Genomic DNA, 8243 nt, shown 5'->3' with positions numbered 1-8243 from the left:
GATGTGTTGTCTAGATGTCAACATATCATGGATATTACGCAGGCGGTTATAGACAGATGAGTCTTTCCGAAAGGCTATAAAGGGAGTGACGTTGTAAATGATATCCTTGACGAGGCACCATTGACACTACGGTATATGAGACAACATAGGAATAGGGGCCACAGGTACAACGTACCCGATAGTATATAGTATTTGTATTAGGAGCATTATTATCATCTGTATTTTATTTAGACTTCATGGTAGATTATGGATTTATTTATTTATATATGTCATTTCCATATTATTCGATAAATGTATGGTTTAATTTATATAAAATTTAATATGATAGTATAGTTATAATACATCATCAATTACATCAGTGTATCTCTAAAACAAAGTCAAAATTTACTGTTAGGTGTGAATATGAAAATACGTGTTCGTATTCTACTTAGGATGGATTCAGAGATGCATATTCAGATCCATTTATCTCAAAATGAATGTGGCTTAGTTAGAAATGCATGGGGTGCGTATAGGATAGATCCAAAAATGCGTCTCCAGACTAAATTTTGGAGGAAATAGGGTGAGACTCACTTTATGACGTGTTTTGGTGTGAGAATGGTGCGTCCAAAAATGTACATCCAGAATCTAAAGAGCAATTTTGGATTTCCATATGGTACTTTTCCACCACTTAGGATGGGATAAGCAATACTCATTGCTTATTGAACTCTAGTGGTGTTTATGCACCCTTGTGAAAAACCAAAAATGCTCTTATTATACGGATATGCATTTTCAGACGCATCTTATCCACACTCGTCCATTCGTAAGTGAGTCACACCCTCATTTTGCAAAAAATTAGTACAGAGATACATGTTCATAAAAAATACAGAAATATACATTCAAGCAAATTTTTAGCCTAATACGCGAAAGACCTTCCCCCTTCCTCGTTTCCAGCAAAACTTTCTAAGTCACTTCTTAAGTCAAAAGCGAAAGATGTGTGTGAGAATCCCAAATCCACCATTTTTCAACTTTGCTCAAATTTTATACTGCATTGCGCCTAATCTATCAATCACTTTTCAAGTCCCTTCAATCTAATTGTTTCTAGTACTCCCATTTGATAAAAAATTTCATTTCGCTCTTTTCTATTTGTGATGCATGCATTATTAAATAGGTAGACTATGTTGTTTAAGGTACATTGTTGAATAAGTAGTTACTCTCATAGTTATAAGGTTTATTTAGGCATGTGTTATCTGTCATTTTGTGTTTTGTGTGTTTTCTGCCATTTTTGCTTTTTCATGTTTCAGTAAAATACAAAAGTGCAATTTTGAATTTTGTCTGAATTTGATTTTCTAGAAATATGGAAGTGAATTTGTGTATGATGCTTGCATTATTTGATTTTGACTGCCTTTCATATGGGTTTGATTTATTATGTTTTGTCTGCTTTGTTTGGTTTAATTATATGTAAAATGGATGACAACCAAGAACGACTAAGGCACGATAGAGTGTCTGAACATGCATTTGTTCATAAGAAGAGAGCTCGGCCCTCGTGACCACTAGTTGGTGCCAGCTCATTTGATGCGGGAGCATCCACTTCTAGAGTTCACGTGTCTTCCACTTTGTCTTTTCATAGGCAAATGTCACATGTAACTTCCCCTGAAGCCCTACCACTCCATGTTGATGCACCTGTTACCGATGTTGTCGTGCCTAAGGTTTTTGTATGAGGCCCTTATGACATGTCATTACTGCCTTAGTAGGTAAACCATGTTGCTAGGCACATGTGGGACGGAGAGGTGAAATTTATTTATATTTATTGTTTGAAACACATGTGTTGTAATATTTAATATTTGAACTTTCTAACGATGATGTGTTTTTTTGTAGTATTGTGATGCTTTAAAATGCATCAACCATGTATTACTGCAACAACAATATATAATGAAGGAATACACTAAGTATTCTGATTTAGTTGCAGCCTTTCTAGTGGTAGAACAAAATAACGAGCTCCTTATAAAAAACCACCAGGCACGACCCATAAGAACAATGTCATATCCTGAAACTAATGCCACGACCTTTAATCGTTGGCGAGGTGGCTTTAATCGTCTTAAGATACGTGGTGGTCATATTCGTTTTGATGGTAATAATTGTCATGCTCATTTTGATGGTTACAATCAAGGAGGATATCATGGTTGAAACCTTTTTCATGGTCGAAACCATTTTCGTGGTAGAGGATGTGGACGAGGTCATATGAATAATTATAGATCCCCCATATATGTCCAAAATAATTGGAATCGCAAAGGAAAGGGTAAGTATATCTGAGAAGGTCCCTCAAGAAATGCGGAAAGAAAGGTCACTGGTCTAAGGTGTGTAGAACACCAGAACATTTGTGTAAAAGACAAATGACATATGTTTAAGAAAAGGGAAAGGAAGTTAATTTTAATGATATTGAACCCAAAAATGATAATACATATTTTGAGACTGTCGATTTTGTTGGAGGTGAAACAGATTAAGTAACTATTTAAAAATATGTATTTGAATAATGTTTGGTGTGCTTGTTTTATATTTGAAATATGTATCAACTTAAGAATTTGTATGTTATTAAGGTGTATCTTATGTTTGCATGAAATAATAATGTTAAATGTGTTGTTAATTTACTCTGTTTAATCTTATTTCAATTTTAAGAAGGTTAGACATGAAAAATGTCAAAGACATTTGCATTCCAGACAGTGGAACTACACACACATTCCTCAAAAGTGGAAAATATTTTACTAAAAATAAATCTCACTAAAGGTATAATAAATACAATCTCAGGTCCTGCAGATTTAATTGAAGGAACAAGTAATGCTATGTTCATATTATCAAATGGGACCAAATTTGTCATTAATAATGCTTTAAACTCTCCAAAATCAAAGAGAAATATGTTGAGTTTTAATGACATATATTGTCAAGGATATGATACTGAAACTGCAATTGAAGGTAATATGAAATACATTAATATTAATTATAATATTTTGAGAAAAAAGAAAATTTTAGAAAAACTACCAAATTTGCCTTCTAGATTACATTACACATATATATGTGAAATTGAATGCAACTTTGTAGTAAAAGAAGATCCCAAAATTATGACTTTATGGCATGACCGTTTAGGTCACCCTGGTTCAACAACGATGCGTAAAATAGTTGAAAGTACACATGGTCATCCATTGAAAAGTTAAAAACTTACAAAAGAAGATAGACCACGTGGAGCTTGCTCTTTTGGCAAACTAATAACAAAGCATTCATCGGGCAAGTTTAAAACAAAATCACCTTCATTTGTTGAAAGAATTCAAGGAGACATATGTGGACCTATCCATCCACTGTCAGGACCATTCATCTATTTTATGGTATTGATTGATACATCTAGTAGATGGTCACATGTATGCTTACTGTCAAGTCGTGATATGACATTTGCAAAATTTCTTGCACAAATAATTAAACTTAGAGCTCAATTTCCTGATTATACTCTAAAGAAAATTAGACTTGACGATGCCAGTGAATTTACATCTGAATCATTTAATAATTATTGCATATCAATTGGTATTACTATTGAACATCTTATTCCTCATGTACATACACAAAATGGTTTAGTTGAGTCATTAACCAAACATCTTCAATATATTTCTAGACCATTAATAATGAGAACTAAACTACCAGTTATTGCTTGGGGTCATGAAATTTTACATGCAACACTTATCTGTCTAAGGCCAAGTGCTGATCATAAACACACCCCTTATTAACTTGCAACTGGTAAGGAACCAAATATTCCTCATTTAAAGATAGTTGGTTGTGCAGTATGTCTCAATATCACCACCACAAATAACAAAGACGAGACCTCAAAGTAGGTTAGGTATATATGAGGGGTATGAATCACGTCTATTATTAGATATCTTGAACATTTAACAAGTGATGTTTTTCAGGCAAGATTTGTTGATTGTCATTTTGACGAAACAATATTTCCAACTCTAGGGAGAAGAGAATAAAAAACTAGAAAATGATATAACATGGTATGTACCTCATTTATTATATTTGGAACCATATAATATATCGTGGGAAGAAAATGTAAAGAAAATAGTCCACTTACAAGATTTAGCAAATCAATTGCCATATTCATTTATTGATTTGAAAAGAGTAATAAAGTCACATGCACCAGCTATAAATGTCTCAGCTAGGATTGAGATTTCAAATCAAAATAATGTAGCAAGTACATCTAAGGCACAATTGAAGCGTGACCGACCTATGAGATCAAAAGTAAAAAATCCCCGAAAAAAGAAAGGGAATAGAAAAGGTGAATTTGATTGAAAGTGATCTTGAAAAGACACTAGATAATGATAAATCCACAATTGAAAAGCGTGTTCTCAAAGAAGCACAATATGATGAAAATGAGATCATTGATAATGAAACTGAAAATAAGAATGATCTCGAGATTTCAATTAATTATGTTGATACATAAATTTTGTGGAACCGAAAAGGTATGAATATAAATGACATATCTTCTTTCTCCATTACATGTAAACAACATCAATTCTCTGTTATCACCAAACTTGGGGAACCTTAACGTCTTATTAAAATAATTAATATGAACATAGTTGAACTCCAACCAATTCATACTAAGAATCGCGTCGATTTGGGGCAAGGGTAGACACACCAAATCCATCACAGAACTCTTATCAAATATAGTCAAAGGACATCCCTTACAAACAAAAGTAGTAGTAACATAACCACTAGCCGGAGTATCTATTACAATACTACCATTCATAGAAGACAGTTGCAATCCCAACATAGTAGCACAATCAAGTGAAATAAACGAATGAGTAGCACCAGTATCAATAATAGCAACTACAGATGTTCAAAACCAAACCGGCCCAGTAGAAAACTACAAACCAAACCAAACCGAAACCACAAAAAACCGCATTTAGTTCGGATTTGTTTGGGACATTTTATAACAAAACTGCACGATTCGGTTTTCGGTTTGTATTTTACAAACCGAATCAAACCGAATTAAACTGCATTATGTAACAACTAAAACTTCACTTATCCCACATCCAACCCAAACTAAAATCTATTATACCTTAGCCTTCGAATTACAAATGATTTTTCTTCCTCGCACTTAACGTTTCAATTTAAGTCTTATCAAATCTCTCTTATCGGTATCGCGCCTTTTGCCCGTCTTCTTTTCCATGTACATCCCGCATATTCTTCTTTAGTATCTCATATCTTATGTTCTTTATTTTTCATCTTCTTATTTTTATTCTACCGTTCTCTCTTCCAATTACGTTTTTATTGCATATTTTCTTCTCTGATCTCTCCTCTCTCTTGTTCTTTCTTTTTCATCTTCTCAAATATTTATCTGCTCTGTTTTTCTGTTTAATTTTAATATTTTCGATATTGTTTTATGCTACTATATTATGTTTTTATTCCACTTTTCTCTAATCTTACTTTTACATATTAAATGAAAAGTTTTTGTCCAATTGTCCAAATACGATGCATTTTGTTGTTATTTGATAAGCATAAATGACTAAAGACAAAGCTATATTGTCATCTATATGTGTATGTATGGTTCAATATTATTTTTTTTGTAAAAAACTGAACCAATTCAAACCGCATTGGTTTGGTTTGGTTTCCATAAGCCAACTGAACCGCACACTTTTTTCTCTTGCGCTTCAGATGATTTTTAAAGTCAAAACCGCTCAAACCGCACCGCGAACACCCCTAATAGCAACCAACCACCATACCTATAACATTGGACAGAAGCAAGAGCTCCTCCCTCACTTGTCTTCTTCCCATCGGAAACCTTCTGTTTCCCTTTCTCAGCAGGAGCATCACAAGGCTTCTTACGATCATGATGGGGTTTTCCTCTATTCTCCTCTAGACTCTTGTAGTGAGCCGAATGAGCAATATTCTCTTCATAAATTCAACAATTGTTCACCAATTCCGTAAACTTACGGATCTGCTGATATCCAATCGTCCGTTTGATCTTTGGACGTAACCCATTCTCAAACTTGATACACTTCGAAAACGCATTCGTCTCCGTACTATAGTGCGAATAAAACTTCACAAGCTCCACAAACTTAGCAACATACTCAATGACTGTTTAATTCCCTTGTTTCAACGCAAGGAACTCCATCTCTTTCTTTCCTCAGACATCTTTGGGAAAATACTTCCTCAAGAACTCTCTCGTGAACACAACCTAAATAGTCACTTCACCAATAGCTTACAATCTCTGACGTGTGCCAACCCACCAGTCATCAGCTTCTCCATCCAGCATATGAGTATCATAACGTACCTTCTGCGCCGCATAATAGTCCATCGCCTTGAAGATCCTCTTGATCTCCTTAAGCCACTCTTGCGCCCCATCAGGATCATACTTACCCTTGAAGGTAGGCGAATTCTCCCTCTGGAACGTACCCAGGCTACATGATTCATCAATCCCTCCAGCATTATGCTAATTTTGCATGGCCTGAGCAACATCCTCCAAAGCAGCAGCAATCACAACATCATTTCTTCCAGCCATACTCTATTCACACTAAAATTAACATAAAGGTTAGAAATAATCTAACGACAGTAATCCAAATGTCACACTACATACTCAATGATCTGGTCGGACCAAACGACCTGATCTGATACCACTAATGTAACACCCTTCTAACCCACAAAGAATATTCGCAATATAATACGAATTAACATCAAATAAAACCACCAACAAGGGTGTCACATCGTCATAAAAGCTTCACAAACAATAGTACTACTCCGTAACACGAGTTCTCAAAAATTAATTTCAAAATTATATCTCATTCATCATCATAAATCAAAGCATGTTATCTCACAACGATTCATGAGTTACAACTCAAAGCATCAACATCAAAATGTAATTCAACTCAAATAGTCAAAGAGAACATAATAGTTCCAAAACATAACGACCCCATCCCTGATGCTACGTATCAGAGCAAGACTCCCTTCAATCTAAACAACAGTAAAAGGACACCATGAAGCTATCCTCAAACCTCAACGGACTACTCCTGAATACCTGCGCGTTACCCACGTGGAGGCAACATTCAAACAGAAAGGGTGAGTATTTCATAATCATTATGTAAGACATAAGGAATATATATAGTAGTCGTAAAAAATTGACCAACCATACATATACTGATACAACGTATCCACCATGTACGCATACTTACCCACACCTGCACATCATCACCTATTTACAACATCACCTTACGGTTCAATCATAATTATCACGTTGGTATTTCACATTACAAATAATCAATATCATCAAATCATACATCATCACAATAGTGCAATGCAACAACAACATACTCATGCATGTGGTACCAATTCATCACTGATGACTCCGTCATCATTCTCCAAATATCCCCACCATAAGATTGATTTCTGCTTGGAACCGTAACACATTACAAGGTTGCACTCAATCCGCACAATGGGATTAAAGGCCGTCATTGGATCAAGGTCCTACAACATCACTAGACTTTCGTCCTACAATTATGCTGTGAATGCATGATGCTTAACGTCACAAAATCAACGACCAGGACTAGTCAAAATGGAATCGTCATAAAGTCATTATTCAAACATACAACTTCACAACATCTTGCTCAACTCAACTTCACAACAACATTCACTAAAGTTAAGTATATAAACACAAAGATTTACCAAACAGAGTTAATACAAAATGCCTCATAAACCTACCTAAACATGCATAATAAATTCCGGAAAATTCTCTGAAATTGTAATAAAATATAAGCTTCCATGTTCTAAAATCATTTTTAAAAAATATTAACTTTCAATTCAGGCACCCACGCTAAGCTCACCTTGTACCATGCTAAGCGCGATACCTACTGTAATCAGACCCATTTTATTTCCAAGAGCATGCTAAGTGGGTTCTGCAATTTTGCAAAAAATTCATGCGCGACCTACATCAGACCAGGCCCAAACTTTTGGCCAAAAACCTGTTTTAACATGTATTCATCATTGCCAGCTTAAAAGCACAATTATCCATTTATATCCCAAGATTCATTATGAACCTTAAACCTTCAAATCCTCAACAATGGTGGATTTGATTCTAAAACATGTTATCATATACCAATACAACAAACAACAACATCATACATCACATAAATCAGGCAAACCAAAGTAATTCATCATGGTAGTTCATCAACATCATCAAATTCATCATAAAATTCCAACGCAAAGCCAACATACAATTATCAATCCCTTAA

This window comes from Vicia villosa, linkage group LG2 (genome assembly GCF_029867415.1).
Source record: "Vicia villosa cultivar HV-30 ecotype Madison, WI linkage group LG2, Vvil1.0, whole genome shotgun sequence".
Taxonomy (NCBI): domain Eukaryota; kingdom Viridiplantae; phylum Streptophyta; class Magnoliopsida; order Fabales; family Fabaceae; genus Vicia; species Vicia villosa.
This window is presented reverse-complemented; position numbering follows the sequence as displayed.